We start from the raw sequence: 16,836 nt of genomic DNA, 5'->3' as shown, positions 1-16,836 counted from the left end.
TTGTAGCGCAAAATATCAGGCGGATAAAGAAGCGCCTGCACCTAAAAGTGGGAACCTAAAAAACTTGAGATTTGCCCAATCGAAGATACGATGCGCTTAACTAATTTCAACTCTGCCATATTGGGAATAAAATGCGCAGCTGCGGTCGGCTGTTCTGAAGCTATTTACGCCATATCGCTGCAGGAAGATTGTCAAAGCAGGGTTCTTATAATTGGATTTTTTTAGAACACACAATTCAATGTCGCATGAGCCGGTCGTAAATCCTTCAAATGGGCCAGCAGAAACTGCTGCAGTAGAACGATGGTATGCCTGTCTTGTACAGCTGCCAGTTCCGGACAAACATCGGCGGCTTCATGCTGCGTCACTGAAATACGTCCCTCAAACAGCCCCATTTTCTAGATAGCGTTCACCATTCGTTAACAATGTCAAAAAATAGAACGAGCTCGCGGAGAGAAAACAGGAAAGTTTCTGCAGCGCGATACGCGGCAAAACAGTAAACGTCACAAATGGCGGACATCCGTCTGGCGCATTGCGTATAACGCGCTGTTTCTTAATTGCAACTAAGCTTACAAGCAACCTCACATTCTTTTGAGTTAGGTCACAATAACACTGCATATTACGAGAACTTCTAATCTGAAAACTCGACTAGTTGCACAACGAACGAAAAGCCATTAATTAAGGCTAACGTGACATTAACCGGCATACTAGGAGAGACCAAGAATTGTGTTCCGTTGCACACACAGGGCGCTGACAGCGCATCGCAGTGCGAAACGGCGCTTGAGCAAGGCAGCTAACAAACTGTCAGGGAAATGAGGATACAAATGCTTTCGCGCAAAATAGTAGCGCCCCCTGACGTCAGCTTGTGGGCTTGCGCCGCTGTCGCTCGCTGCACTTCGATTAAGTGTGACAGCAGCTTCTGCGCTCGCCAGTTAATTTTGACGCTCGCATTATGAACTTGTAAAGCCCCTCCATAACCTCGAGCGGTGTCTCGCAACAGAAAAATTAGTCGTTCCATTAAATGTGAAAGCTGTCGGAAGTGTCGAGCAGTGATTCACAATAACAGGCTGAATCGCCGTTATCTGCTCACTGCTGCCAACCAATGCAATTGAAATTTCCCGCCTTCGCAGTGGTCGCGCGCCCCCTGCCTGAAACTGCGCCAGCAGGAGTTATATATTTTTTTTTTGTGCTTGCTTTTCCTCGCGCATGTGCCGGCGTTGCACTGCCACTTTTGTTGGCTTACTATCGTAAAAACCAACCCAACGAGCGTTCCTAACTAAATGAAAGCGGGCGCTGCCGGTTAATTATGTATATTTTGCCTCAAATGTAGCCTACAGTTTTCCTTGCGCTAAACGACGGGGAGATGTATGACAAGCGCCAGCGGTTCCCAGAGTTTCGAACGCTTATGACTATAGAAACCACTTGGCTTTCGAAGCCTCTGGGTTACGCCGCGACCACAGAACGCCGTGTGGGTCTACTTGGGCCCAGCGAGCGAGCTACGACGACAAGGCGAGCCCCTAAAGAGCTCTGCACTCAAAATCATGAGCCAGTCCACTGTGTGAAGGTGGACGACAAGCAGACCTTCCTGCACACCGAAGTTAAACCGAATTTAGGTATACATTAGCCATGGTTGAGCGCGGTTAAACCAAGTTTGTCGACCGAGGACTGCATTCGCGCCGAGCGCGCGCAGTGAACGCATCGCAAGGCGAAACACACGCGACTCGATGCAGTCGGCGCAGTAAGCGCGAACACGCGGTGAACTTGGATAGAGCCAGCGCCTCGTATTGTTTTTCTAGTGTAACGCCCCGTTTGCTCGTTTCACCTATCCCAGTCTCCGCATCCCTCCCATTGGATTAAACGAGCGACTAAACGCTTTCACTACACAAACCCATAAGGCACTGGCGTGACCTTGGCTGTGCTTGAAGGTTAGATAGACGCTACCAGGAACTAGCCGTTTTATGTGCTTAACCTAGCGTAATAAGCTTAGCTGAATAATTTATAGGTAAATCATGGTAACTAGTTCTTGCTAGCTCGTCAGATAAGTCCAATTCTCAGCCATTGCCTTGTTTCCTAAAGGAATTAAAGTACGCAATGGGTGGGCCCTGGTGTTAGTTTCTCCGGCCGATTAACGCGCTTTTTTCACGAGACAAGCACGTTCGAATGCAATGTTGCCTACGAATGCAAATTCTTCTGCAACGTCGAACACCCTGCCATATGTTAGAGTACAAGGGTATCAAGAAGATATTGGGGACACTGGCACCGTCATTTGATCAGTGGGAGGCCTGCTGACCTGTGCGGACCTGCTGAACCAGCGGGGTCTCGTGACCTCGGCCGTTCATGCTGCGGCAGGCCAAGGCATACTTGGGAAGCCAACCACAGAGTGTAATCCTTTTAAGGCCTTCGCAGAAGATCATCCCTTAGTTCCCTCACCCGTTTGGTTCAATAACACTACTAGTACATATACCTGCCTGACGGTTTCATAGAAACCCTGAGCCAACCACAACAAAGCCCGCTTTACCATTCATTATGCGTGGTGTTCCAAATCGTGGTGCGGGGAAGAACGGTGGCGATAACATTTTCAATGATTTTGGCATGTTCTGCACTAATAAGCAACTTCCACTGCTACCGCCACAGTAGATGTCCAGCGAAGCTGCTCCTTGCCCCTGGTGATGGGATATGCAGTACTTCATTGTTTTCCGGTAATGGTACAGGCGGCGGTGGTGGTCGTGGTTGTGTACTTTGTTATCGTAGTGCTAGCTTTGGATGATATGCCGGCATTTGCGTCACCCGAGTGGTACCCGATGAGCAAAATATATGCCTCCTTCACTATCAGTCCACGAGTTTTGTGTGTCTCGAATGAAGCTGATAACGAAGCGCGATATCTCCCCGCGAAGTGTCCAATACACCACTGGAAAGAGGACGTGGTCTAGAGTAGTGCGTGGAGCTGTTAACTTGCGGATCGCCGAGAACAATGCTGTTTACTCTACAGAATGCTGTGGGTAGCACATTACATAGTGTTCCACATCTTCTCCTCCTCCTCCTCCTCCTCCTCCTCCTCCTCCTCCTCCCCCCCCCCCCCCCATGGCATGCACAAGGTGGTCGCACTGGGCCCAGCTTGAATCGCCGAGCTCTGGTCTTTGCTGACCATATTCGGATGCGATATAAAAGAGTGGCATCCGCTGTTGTTAGACCCTTCGTGACACAAAGTTGGTGTTAGTGGGCACGTGGACAGTTAGAATGGTCGCTAACTGCCTTTCTTGAGACGGTCCGGAAGTCACCGGAAGCTTTCACAGTAGGTGTTAATGACAGTGCATGTCGTGCCATCTGATCAGAGGCCTCGTTGCCCTTGATACCAGCATAACATGGTAGCCATAGGGTTCCATACTAAAATAGACTAGAGGGAAATCCGGCGCTGCAGTCGCGGGCCGTCGTAGGCGCCGCCATTGCAGCTAGCAACGTTCCTCGCCTACTTGGCCTGGTTAGTCACAAGGCTTAGTTTTTGCCTCAAAGCAAAATCAGCAAAGGAGGGTAATATATTCTTGTTCATCTTGCATAACGCTTATAAATAATCCCTGAGAACTAAATCTTTCTGGAGCTTCAATTTCATGATAACAATACAAATTCGATTAATCTTCTACACTAATATTGTTGCTTTTTTGCAGCCAGAGGCAACTTTTCAGCCTGTTCATGAGCCATGCCAATAACAAGTGCAGCGTGCCTGCCCGATACATGACAGAACGCTCGCTGAAGCGCAGATCCCCTTGAGAGTGGCGCCAGATTTCCCTCTAGTATATATTAGTATGAAACTCTCTGATGGTAGCCACTGGAATCGAAGAACAAAGCCCTTGCTGGTGAGATCCTTTACAAGCTGTAATGAGCACTGCAAGTCTTTCCGGTATGGTTCCCACGCTGCAAGAACAGCACTGCTGCTTTAAACCAGAACTTGTCGCGGTCTGAAGCTTTCGCCAAGCACGCGCGTTCGTAACATTCTCTCACGGTGGATTAAACCAGGTGGTCTAGTACAGCCGCCTAGGAAAGCAGAGCAGATGGAATGACGTGCGCTGCTGCCCTAGCCCCACGATGCTGATCAAGTGAGCCATGAGTAAAAATTTGCGAGTGGTCTAGGTACTTTTTTTTTTCGAGATGATCAGGTACCAAGGACCTGTCTGCTTCCACGAGGGTGTTGCGCTTGATTCTGAGATGGGGGGCGTGGAGCTTACAGAGAAGATTCTCACGCAACTATGGTGGCACTGAAGTCTGTTTTTTTTTCTCCAGCCACTGAGGGCACAACATTCTAAGGGTAATGAGTGCAGTGTGCGGATGAAATGCTGTTCTTGTGCGCACCCGCCTGAGTGTTGTTCTTCCCGCATCATTGTAACCGTGACGCATTATCGGCGTAGATAAGCTCTGTGAGGCCAGCAGGCGGGGTGTAGAAAACTGACTTTCCTGCAGGCCCTTATCGTTTGCTGCTGCTTGAGGAACCCCCATTGCTTCCCTGTATAATACCTCGAAGCGCTCAAACTGTGCATCTGAATGGGAAATCAACGGCATCGGGTAAAGAATCCTTCCTACTCAAGATAAGAGCAGAGTGGCAATGGTACAGGCAATCGCTTTGTTGCCAAGGTCAAATTGAAACACAATACGATTGACTGAAGTAATTGTGCAGCACGCGAGTCCTAAGTACCCCATGCAAAAGCTTGGAACAAGTCCTTCTTCTCGTCTTACAACCGTAACCACTTTTGTGTCTCGCTCTGTCTCAGCCATGCAGAGTCCTTATGCCTGAAGGTGTCGACGTGTGTTTGGGATTTTCCTAAGGTGATATAGATAGTGACGGTTAGCTTACCGTAGCTCGGGTTTGCACCAAAAACATCTGCAGTCAGTGGCATGGGTATCTGGTTCCAGCATCAACGATTCTATAAGCACTCAGAGCTATGTTGCTCATATTGTGTGGGTTGTAGGACCAGCACGACACAGAATATTCTCGGGAAAGCGTCGACCAATACACCTCCGCTGGTTAGTGCTCTCTGTGAGTTGCAAAGGCAAGTTTTGGTACTCGCACGAAATGAAGAAAACCCCGGTGGTAAGTTTTGACCAAGACACCTCGCCGGGTATGTGCTTCTATGTGTTGTTGCGACCGGGCGGGGGCACCCGATCCGATCTCCGTGGCCTCCGACATACGAGTGGTAGCGTGTATGATGCGAGCGGCCAGCCGCTGTTGCAGCCGTGAAGAAGTCCAGAAGCCGTAGGCTAACGTAACTGTTTACTTCATAACGAGAGGTGAGCCGAAGCCAAAGAACAATGCCCCGACGGGCGAGGTTACAAAACAGGACTCGAGCAGAGCGACAACATCGATTCGCTGCTCTAACAGGAATTGAGTTACAACGCTTGGGCAGCTCTATTTATACCCAAAAGCGATAACGGTCAAACGCAACAAGTGGGAACACGCACAACACTATTTCCAGAGTTCGTAAGCCGTTCATAGCCTCGGGCACATTGAGTCCGAGAGAGGGGAGAGAGGAGGACTCCGTTGCGATCGACGTGGCCTCTGTGTCCTTGAAGAGCGTGGAGACGAGCCACGCCTCCAGCCGCCGAAGTTTTGATGAGCTGAGAGCGAAACGTCTGACGCGGCTTGTCGCAACTTGCCACCGACATGGTTGCGCCTATTTTCGAAGGAGCACGCAGGGGATTCGCCACGCAGCCGAGGAGTGATGCGGGACAGTACGGCGGCGCTGGCCGATTCGTAACAGTGTGTATAACGCCGTTTGAGTACTGGGACTCGCACGAAACAAAGATCCCCATGGTAAGCGTTGGCGAATATACCTCTTTGGGTGTGTGATATCGGCTCTTTCAGGCTTAACGTGAGGCTGCAGGTACGTGTCAACGTTGTTAGACCTCGAAGTGTAACGTTGTGCCTATACGTCACAGTGTTGGCCAATGCATCACTACGAATGTGCTCCGGTGCAAGCCCGTAACACTAAACTTCTTTTTCTCGCACACGGACAGCAAGAAAAAAGCCCATGAACTAGAGGCCAACAGCTTCGCTGCAAAAATAGTGCTGCCAGATTACTTTCCCTCGTCTCACGCCAGAACAAACTATAAAGAACCATCACGGTGCTACATATGCTACAGAAGCTGTGCTCCCGGCGTCTTCTACCAACGCAACAATGAACGAGACTAGCATTACGATGATTTTATCAGTGCATGCAATCTAACTGTACTGCTTTCTTTTGCTCTTCCACTATATAGATTCCTTACTCAATGCTGAACAGGTCGGCACTGGCAACTACAGGCTAAGCTCTTCCGATGACTGCGAGCAATGTAAGCGGATGCGAAATCAATTTTAAAGAGCAAACAAGTTTTTTGTAGCCGTCACTGCTTTTGTGCATGACGATTGGCACGCTCAGCTAACAAAACACCGAAGGGTTTCAGCTCCCGCGCATACTGTTCTTGAAGCTGGTGTAGTACCCAAGAGACAACGGGAAGTATACGAAGTAGCCCCATGGGCGCCCTGCTGCTTACATTTCAACTGCATCAGGCAGTGATATATGCCCTCGCAACAAGATCGGTGTCAGCTTTACTGATAGGGAATGAACGTCCAACACAAAACAGATTTCTCTGAGAACTTATTTTTAAAGAAGCTCAGTCCTCATGTCTTCAGACAGCATAGAGAAAGGTTTTTTTTTAAGCGACGGCTTATAGCGATGAAAGTGTCATAAAGAAGTAGTTGTGTAGGGCGAGAAAGAAACGTGTCATTCCAGACAGCTTAAGTATGGACGGTTGAACCTTGAGTGGCCAGCTCAGTGGGCCCGGGCCCTGTCGACCTGGGCGCATTGGGACTGGGCGTACGAGCAAAACTCCCTGCTGTACGCAGCCATATCAACAAAACAGTAAATGATACTTCAAAAAGTTTGAAGGGAAACTTAGCCAAAGAATCGTAGCAACAAACAAACCTGCGTCAAGGTGTGCGCTAGCACAAAACCTTATCTCACATAGAAAAAACGGAAGCCAAAACACAATTTGCTCCAGATCAATAGATTAGCTCACCGAGAACACGAATATACCACCCGTACGCGTAGCCTTTTTTAAAAAAATAAGGTAGAAATAGCGAAAATGTGACGAAAGGTGCCACCGCAACTGGCTAAATCGCGAAACTTGCACCGGAAGTCCTTAAAAACGTCTGGCGTGCGCAATGTCTTCCCTGACTACCACTGGATGGCGCTACTCGTCCATACTTGTGGTGGCGGTAGCGCTTTACGAGGGAGCGTGCGAGCTACGCACGAGCGGTTGGTTCAACGCCAACATTCGCGGGGCCTCAAACGAACAATATGTTTTTCTTCAACAAAGCGTCAATACTGACCACAAGTCTCACAAGGAATATTTGGCTTAGTGGTCCGGAGCTCCAAATGATGTGGAAGTTCGAGAAAGAACGACTGATTTGACCGAAACTGACGAAACTTCACCGTACGTGGCAGCGCTGTATTCGGTTGCTTCTATACCATTATGCCTCCCCGCTGCTTCGCTTGCTTTCAGTTTATCGTGACGCAAACAGCGGCTGAAGTCGCTGTTTGCGTCACGTTTTATCAGCGCTTGATTAGTGACTTCTCAGCAATTAACGGGGCCATGCAGACAAAACACAACTTTGGTTCATTCGAAATATTGCCTCCTTAGAATCGTACTGACACCACTTTTAACGTAAACTTCGCTCAAATAAGCTACACAATTAGGAATAAAGGTAATGACAATGCGACCCACTAGCTCATTTTCCACAACAGAACCTATGATGTCACATGTGACAGCTCAGCGATTGGCTGAGGCCAGCAAAAGCAAACGCAAATTAGGAAGGCTATAAGCTTACCGAACGAGCTATTTGAGCTAACATTTAGGGCACATCCTTTTTATAGCAGCAAGAATGGTGGGGTGAACAGTGGCAGTTACGAAGTACACGTAAACATAGAAGTACCGACGCGTACAGCTGTTGGTACTGCGCGCACTATGCTGTTTCAGTTGCACAGCACTGCGGCGCTTTGGGGTTGTCCGGCACTGGCCGGTTGGCGTAAGCGACGGTGTCTTACGTGACCACATTTGTCAAGCGAACACCACGTTACACGAAACGATCATTTTCTACCTTAACAAAAACAAGCCAGGTGCAAATACGGTCAAAAACAAAGGCATAAAACGGCCCGCCACGGTATGATGGCGCCATCTAGGTTGACTAACGGAAAGAAGGCTCCCCAGCACATATTACATCATTGCAGACGTCACGAAAACGCGATTTGGTGGGACAATCAAAAGTTTAATTTAAGTTGATTAATTTGTCAGTGAATAAAGTATCCCTTGAATGAAGTATCCCTTGGACAAGCGCTGAGAGCACCACAAAACACGAAATCTTCCGATTAAAACAAACTTGTATTTTGTCTCCATAACCCCTTTAAGGAATTTTTCGGCCCATAAACGCTAAAATGGGTACGGAAAGGTTAGACTTTTGTTTGAAACCAGCGTGCCTGCTGCCTTCAGTGTACCTTTAAGAACTAAGGTAGGCAAGGGCCCTATGCCAGCAGCACCTCACCCTGCAAGCGAATTAAAAACATGCGCATCATGCTGTTACGCTACGTTCCAAGTTTAGTGACGTACTAAGGTATACCACTTTTCGATATTTCTGTTTTCACACGCTGTCTCCGCAGCAAAATAATTCGCTGTTATCACTCAGATGATAAACAGTGATAAATTAGGGCTATAAACTTCGCGACGTTTCGCACAACCCCGGAACCTACACCTGCGAAAACGAAAGCTCGCACTCTCAGGTTGGCCAAAACGTTGGAAGTGCAAGGTGAAGATACCAGCGGCAGCGAGTGTAGAATCATCCCTTACTTAATTTTACGTTAAACGTCACAGTACAATGACGTACCAGTACGTACGCCGTACGAATATACAGAGCCAGCTACGCTTCAGATTACCCTACAAGTTTCATCAATTGCTATTTCATATCAGTAATCGACCAAAAAGGATCTAATTTTGGTGCAGTCGCACGAAAAGCCAGCACGGGTAATCCGCATAGGGCGCTGTACGTAAGCCCGAACAAGTGAGTCTGAACCTCGCCAGCGAATAAAATACACGACTGAAGATAATAAACCAGTTACACCCACGCAGACATTTTGGGCGGAACTTGGCAATTACCCAGCACATTTCGACGCGTTAGCTTTCTAAACCCCTTTTTGGAGTTGTTGCTATATATTCGGTGTTGCACGGGTGCCTACGAAAGCTGGCTGACGGGCTCCACAGCAAGCGCCTCACTGCTTACTTTTCCCTCTCTCTCTCTGCCAACTTTCCCTATCCAGTTCGTCCATCCACGTCCAAACAGAGAGCAGCAGAAGGGACGCTTAATTACCGCTACTTCCGATGCAAGCCGTCTGTGCTCAAACGCAGCTGGTACGCCTATCTTCGCAAACCAGTGCTCTAGAAAACAACGTTATACCTGTACATTTCTGACTGCGCGCACATGCGGCGGACTGAACATGTGCGCTTGTCGGAATCGACGCAAGCTAAGCGTATATACGACCGAGCTTATTTTGCTCTCATACCTGCCTTTCTGAAAGTGCCGTCTATCAAATCTCTCTCTCTCCCTCTCTCTCTCTCTCTCTTCCCTGCTTTGATTATCAGAGAGTGTTTCGTAAGTCTACCACGCGAGAAATTGCCGCATTTACAATCTCGCCGCAAATGAAGACGAACTTCCCTGCGTATGCGACAACGACGGGAATTGTGACATGCACTCGGAAAGCGCGCATTTGGTGTCTCGCGATGACGCTACGGCAGCCAGGTGCAGCATTGAGGCGCTGCGCTTACACCGGCATGGTGCATTAAAATGGTTAGGGCGTTTGTTAACTTTCGCCTGCCGCGAAGAACGCAGAAAACATCAATTGCAAAACGGCAGTTATAAAAGAAACAATAGTGCATTGCACCAAACGTGGTAAATGCGACCGAAAGAACGCCAACTCCAGCCGTTAAGCTAAGGCGCGTTTACAAGCCCATGTCAGCTTACGGCGTTTATAATGCATCCGGCAGGTTCGTTGTTACCGACTTACCCAGGCAATCACGTCAGAGTGTAGCGCGGTTTTTTTGAAGAGGCCTCCGGGGCAAGGATACTAATTTTGGACGACGAAGTCACATTTACAACGGTAGGCGAGGCGGCGATTCCCCGGGGAAAAGGAAATTTTAGCGAGACGAATTGCAGAGAGGGTTGCGCCATCTAGGCGCCGAAGTGGAAGTTACAGAAGCCGACCCAGACAAGTAAACCTGCCGCTTGTCGGCAGTCTGTAGCAGCTTGGATTCTTCCGGTGGTGAGTTGGGATGATATAATTTACGGCGAGCACCGTTTGCACGTGGAGGAAAGTCTGCGTTTCAAGCCAGCATAACCTAAAGCAACTGCTTTAGTGAAGTGCGTTTGCTCGTTTTTTAGGTCATCAACCTGGACAACGAGGGTTGTAAAACAAAGTCATTCTTTCTTTTCACTTACTGCTATAGCATTGCACCCGGCGCATATCGCAGGTGTATTTTCAATTTTACCGTTGCAGGCTAATAAAAAGAACGGATAGATTGACAAACCGCCTCCACCGTTAGCTTGTACGTTCTGATAGTGGCACTGCTCCGATGTAGCTTCGTATGCGTTCGCTTCCATCATTTTCCAAAGCTCGGCCTGCTGATTACAAGAGAGGGATAAAACTCTGGCCCTCATTGTTTCTGCAACTGTGTCCTGAGCCCTTCGCGCATAAACCGCATACACATTTTTCCCTCACGGAACTTCGCGCTTAAAAACACGCAATACCCGCTAGACTTTCGCCGTATCGTCCGACTTTTGAAGGGCCTGTTATGAGGTATAACCCAATGTACACTGAAAAAGAGCCCAGCCAGTGGCACCCGCAATCTTCCAGATCTTGCAAACACTGTGGTTGATTCCTCGGTCATAGGAATCAGTAAAAAACGAAAGTGAAATTTGCAGCGAAACCCGGAGCTGAGCATGATTTGCGGGTCGGCGGCCGTCTTCTGGGTGTGCTTGGCGAGCGACGTTCTGCTGGCGGGTCATTTCCGTGACGGATACGACGTCAGTGAAATCTTGGGGTATCGCGGATTAAAACACCGTCGTGTTAAAATATAAAACCTGAAAACAAACAACCCTAAGTATAACCAGAGTCCTTCAATGCTTTTCTGGTCACGAAACTCCGCCGTAACGCTATGGGAGCAGTTTGCTATGTCGCCGAAGCCGCCGCGGGGCGGCGCTGAGTGCACAGTGGGGGACAGACGAAATGTGCGCGCCGCGTCGGCGAGGCTGCACTCCCACGGAATCCTGTAGCATCGGCGCGTTGTTTTCTGAGTTTTAAGTTACCAGTTGATGTGACGCCTTTGGTGATATTGTGCGAGGACACTGGGCGGAAATGCCCAAGACTTGTTGCGTACCGGGATGCCGCTCCGGCTACAGAGGTACGAGCGAAAAGGTCTCGTTTTGCTTTCCAAGTGACGCCGATAAGCGCGAAGGAAGCCGGCGGCTTTTCTTTTCAGTCGCAGCATGTCCGTGTCTGCGAAAAACATTTTGACACTGCGGACGCTGTTTGGAACGACACTTTTTTGGTGAAAGGAGACGTCGTCTCTTTGCGACGTCTCCTTACTTCGTTTACATTAGGTTTGTTGTGCAATAGTGCCATGTTCGCGAACATTTGCCGTGATGCGTGCCTTGGATTTGTTTGTTTTGTTACTTGTGCATGAATGCACCCTGCTGTCTGATCTTGTGTTACGAGCTGAGCGCTAATTTACTTTTTCTGTCGTAAGCAACGCTCGGCAGTTTTGTTTAATAAGTAAAAGATGTAACTTTGTCGTCACTAATCCAGACTTCCTAACTCATTAGCAATGTTCTCGGTCTGTACAAATGTTTCTCGAAAGAAAAGCATTTCCACACAAAAGAATGCATAGCAAACTTTGAGGCATTCAATTCGCTAACACTCGGCTGCGCAAGTCACTTTGCTGACTGTTTCTTCGACGCTTATGCTTTCTAGCTTATTGCGGAACACAAGTTCGCTCCTTCCTTTCAGAACTTTAAGTTGCCCTTGAGTACGTGACATCGCTGCGCTGTCTGTTGTTTATGCTTTTATAGTTTATTGTGTGAAAATGTTTTCTGCTATAAACCGTATTGTTTTAGGAACGCTCCATCATCATTGAGGACATGACGATATGTATTGAAATATTCCCTTCGTGGCATTATTGAGTCGTTAGCTTGACAACATGTAGTGTATTTTGACCAATGCGAAGTAGTCAGTTGAATAAATCAGTGGTGGAGCAGCAGCATCATGCTCATAAACAGGTGTGCTTTTTTTTAGAGACTTTGAAACACTGCTTCATTTCAGTAGGTCAAGCATCCCCGGTCAAGTATCTTCATAGATATGCCTCGCGAGTATAGTCGATCATAGCAAAACGGCCTGTTAAAATAAAGCATGCAACATCGAAGTGGTAGTTGGATTTGGCTCGGAGGGTGGGACATTTCTGGGAACGCAACTCATTCGGAAATTGGAGCTTCCCGAATGACCTTGAGTGGCTGCACAATATTGCGCGAGACGCACTTTTCCTCGTTCTGTGCCTATGTAACGTTACTCTGTTGAATGAACCAACTAGCCCAACAGCAAGTTTTATTACCCTGTTGAAGTGCCATGAAAACGAACACACGGTAGCTGCGAACTCGAACTTAAACTTGGTTAGAATCCTAGAGATGGGCACCCAGCCGAAAAAAACCATTGGCCGACCAATTGGTCCAATTGGCCACCCAATGGGTCCATATGGAATCCCAATGGGGCCAAATGGAAACCCAATGGGGCCAATTGGACCTATTGGAGCGATCCGAATTGGTCCCATTGGCTCGATTAGGATGGCCAGTTGGCCCAATTAGACCCATTGGCTCCAACCATAAAGTTAATACTACTGACTGCTCCAACATGATGTACCGATTGGGGAGCCATTTTGGATAGTATTTGGATAGTATTCAATTACGACAACCATTTGCTGAAATTTAATTCTCTCTCTCACCCTTAATTTGAAACCTTCAGAAATGTTCAAAACTTCAACCTTTACAAATGTATATTTATGAGGCAATTAATTTTGATATTACAATCAGCGATTCAAGATAAAGTTCTCAAAAAAACAACAAGCAAACACTAAACAAAACTTTCCGACACGAGTAGCCAAATTGTTTTGAAATAAAACCATGATCCAATCCAATCGAATCCAATCCATAGACGTACAGTGGATAAGTGGTATTCAACGTGGTGCTGGTGGTGTATACGTAGTGTAGGCGTGTTGGTCGGTTGCACACGCAGTCTTCTCTGACTGTGCATTGCATTGGAAATGTAAAGTGGTCTGCAAGAGTGGGAGAAGTGGCGACGATGATGTCGCACACCCAAAGCAGTGTGTTTCAAGATGCATCTTTACGCTGAACGCCGCTAAGCCTCGCACCGAAGGAAGAGTGCCTCTGTTTATGTGAGTAACATAGCTGGTTTAATTTTCCTTGCCAATTTCACTCCTCATAGCGTGAGCGGTATTATTAAGAATTAATTTGTCTGCCTAAATGTATTTCAGGGCTGTTCATGTTACGATTGACGGGTTCACGACATCGCCACGCAACGGAGTTCGCCATGCATGGGACGTTGTTGAAGAGGTGAGCTCACGCCACTCAACATTTCAGTGCCTTGTTGTTTGAATGCGCGAAACTGCGGTTCGCGCATTAAACCCATTGTTCGCTTTTGCCACTCACTTTGTGAAGGTCCAGCCAGCCTGCGGCGAGCGGAGCACGGCATGGACAATGGCCTGTGGAAAATTGCTTAAAAGACGAACTAGTCTGCATGCTGTGTATACAAACAGAGAAATAAAGATATTCATCCATTCCAAGAGTTGTATTTGTGATACAGGTAACCAACGCACTGCAGCGGCAGCTCAGATGGAGTGGCTGCAGCAATGGGATAGAACCAACTAAAAGTGCAACAAGTTGGCGGCCAATGGGAAGACCTATTGGCGGTCCAAATGGCCGGCCAATAGGTCACCCAAATGGCCGGCCAATAGGTCATCCAATTGGCCGGCCAATAGGTCGCCCAATTGGCCGGCCAATGGGTGCCTAATACATCATTGGCCGACCAATTGGCTGACCAATTGGCCGACCCATTGGAATTCCAATTGGTCGGCCAATGGTTTTTTTCAGCTGGGCATGTATCAATGCGACGAAAGCTTCATCGCTCGCACTTTGAAGCTTTGCTGAAGCTCTATGTAATGAGCGCACAGGAATGAGGTCAACTGTAACAAACTAAACACACGAAATTTATAGCTTTAGTTTCGGTACCGCAGCCGCGGCGATCATCGGCGGCGTAGACGGTCGGATTGCATAGCGCGATCGGCGTCGCCGCGGGGGCTCGCTGCGCGTATCATATTTGCGAATTTCTAAATCTGAGGCTTCGCCAGAGTCGCAAGCCCAACTAGATAACCTTCGCTTAAACAAAGCACAATTTTACGCTGCCTTGCACGAGATGAAAGAACTGCTGCAACAACACGTAAATTCATAACTGCTGCGGCACGACTGGCTCTATCGAAGCGTTGATATCGTGCAAAGGTAAGCGAAGAAAACTTTCACACGCGAGTGCAGCAGCCACATTGTACGTCAGGCCAAATATGAGTAATATCAGAATATTCTATGCGCTATCATAAACTGAATGATTCTGCTTGAGCTTTAGTTTCGGTACCGCAGCCGCGGCGAACACCGGCGGACACCGGCGGCGTAGACGGTCGTATTGCATATAACTCGCCCGATCAGCGTCGCCGCGGGTGCTCACTGCGCGTATAATATTTGCGAATTTCTAAATCTGAGGCTTCGCCAGAGTCGCAAAACCAACGAGATAACCTTCGCTTAAACAAAGCACAATTTTACGCTGCCCTGCACGAGATGAAAGAACTGTCGCAACAACAGGTACATTCATAACTGCTGCGGCACGACTGGCTCCATCAAAGCGTTGATATCATGCAAAGGTAAGCGAAAAAAACCTTTTCACACGCGTGTGCAGCAACCACATTGTACGTCAAGCTAAATATGAATGATAGCAGAATATTTTATGAGCTATCAACAACTGCCTCGAACGGGTACCAGGTTCGGCAGAATCTTGCGCGCGGGTGGCGCGGGCATGAAATGCCCCCGCGCTGACAGCGGCGACCCTAGCGGCAACTTTTGTCCCTGTATGAAACGGGAGCCGGAGTTTCGTGACCAGAAAAGCATTGAAGGACTCTGGTATAACGTATTCTTTGGTATTAAAGGTTGCTTCCCCGCAAGAAGACGGCATGTACAGGGGTGCACCCTTTACAGGCCGCTTTCTTTGTAATGGATATGACGTCAGAGAAATCGTGTATCCGGGAATAAAACACTTTCGGGTTAAAAATTGGGGCAGCTTCGCACTAGTGGCGCCAAGATTGGGCAAACAGCGAAACTGGCGGCCCCATCTAGCCAATTCCTGGTTAGACTACGTTTATGCGTGGTTATGCTAGGAGTCTCGGCCAAGTTTTCTGCGTTGTTATGCTTCGAGACTCGGTCACGTTTTCTGCGCAATGAACGCTCTGAGCAATGACAAAGCAATGAACGCTCTGTCATTAAAGTATATAAACGTACGCGTGCCCATATGCTTTACGGTGAAGCTCTAGGAGTAGCGGAGGGCGCAGCGGTACGAGCGTTTGCTCAAAATTTTTGAACTCGTTCGGTGACCACCGTTCGGCCTGTGTGGTCTGGCGTGTGGGACGCTAATGATACGAAAATTCCAGCAAATCCCGAAACAGGAATCTCGTCACCCCTTGCAGCCACGTAGTGAAAAGAAACCGCACTAAAAAAATCGGCCGCGTATCTGCTCCTTTAGTCGCAAATGTCGACGCAAGACGATAGTCGAATGGCACCTCTGGCAAGTAAATGCATCCCTTCTCTTTCCCGCTCACCTCTCATGCTGTTTCCAGTCTCGTTCCTTCCACGATAACAGGCTACAGGTTTTCTCAAGTAAATTTAAATTTACCGCGTTCCACTGCTCCAAGTCGGGTGCCTCGATGTCAGCGCTGCCGTGCGGCGGAGACACGCGTGAATCGAGGCACCCGACTACAACGTTTATAGAAGCACTTTGCCCTACTCCACGAGCGTTCCAAGCGGAAGTGGAACCGATCTGGTGGAACCTTTCGTTGCTGTTGCCATTTGTTGTTTTTGAATTCCTCCAGGTAGCGCGGGCAACAGCAGGCGATGGTTTTGCAGTTGAAGTAGTATATTTTATCTGCAATCGCAAAGAACAGGTATCCGTAAATTCTTCACTAAAGGAACACTGCAAATATCACTCATGTATTGATTTTCTGCCTTACATTTGCGTAATGTCTCGTTCTTGTTCAACAATGTTGACAAAAATGAGCATTAGGCCGGCTTAGACGGTTAGATTTCGCTGTGAGCATATAAGACTATTGCACAGAATCTGTGTTGCTTTGGCCGGCCGGCTGGATCTAGTGACCGGGCAGCCTTCGGGCTGTGTTAGTATAGTAGCAACAGGCGCTGCACTTGTTTGTTTCTGGTTTGTACGCTGTATCACTGATACCAGGATTTTGTGATAAATTTATCCTTTCACGACAGGCAGACAGACCAAAATTTTCCCGTTCAAGTAACCCAAGAAAGACTACCGTCTTTAAAAGAGCCGCATAAATTTCCAGGTTCGTATACCGTAGCAGATGGTTTAGCGAGCAAGCAGCAGCAGCCGTAGCTAGCGCAAGCTAGATGTCCGTGGATCTTCGATTGCGAAAACGCGAAAC

General features: G+C 48.1%; 1 protein-coding gene and 1 long non-coding RNA gene across 3 annotated transcripts in view; one reads left to right on the top strand and one right to left on the bottom strand.

Annotated features, from left to right (window-relative positions):
• LOC144145856 (uncharacterized) overlaps positions 1–16,836 on the bottom strand; it is a 176,348-nt gene that overhangs the window by 62,736 nt on the left and 96,776 nt on the right. The gene's annotated exons all lie outside the window — the stretch shown is intronic.
• LOC144145857 (uncharacterized) lies at positions 13,277–13,993 on the top strand. The gene is made up of 3 exons (XR_013317609.1): positions 13,277–13,509; positions 13,609–13,687; positions 13,793–13,993. It is a non-coding gene; the product is annotated as an uncharacterized LOC144145857 (long non-coding RNA).

The sequence above is a fragment of the Haemaphysalis longicornis genome, unplaced genomic scaffold (assembly GCF_048455015.1).
Source record: "Haemaphysalis longicornis isolate Haplotype H1 unplaced genomic scaffold, Haemaphysalis longicornis Haplotype H1 scaffold_7, whole genome shotgun sequence".
Classification (NCBI taxonomy): Eukaryota; Metazoa; Arthropoda; class Arachnida; order Ixodida; family Ixodidae; genus Haemaphysalis; species Haemaphysalis longicornis.
The sequence above is the reverse complement of the archived record's forward strand: the minus strand, read 5'-3'. Positions and strand labels throughout refer to the sequence as shown.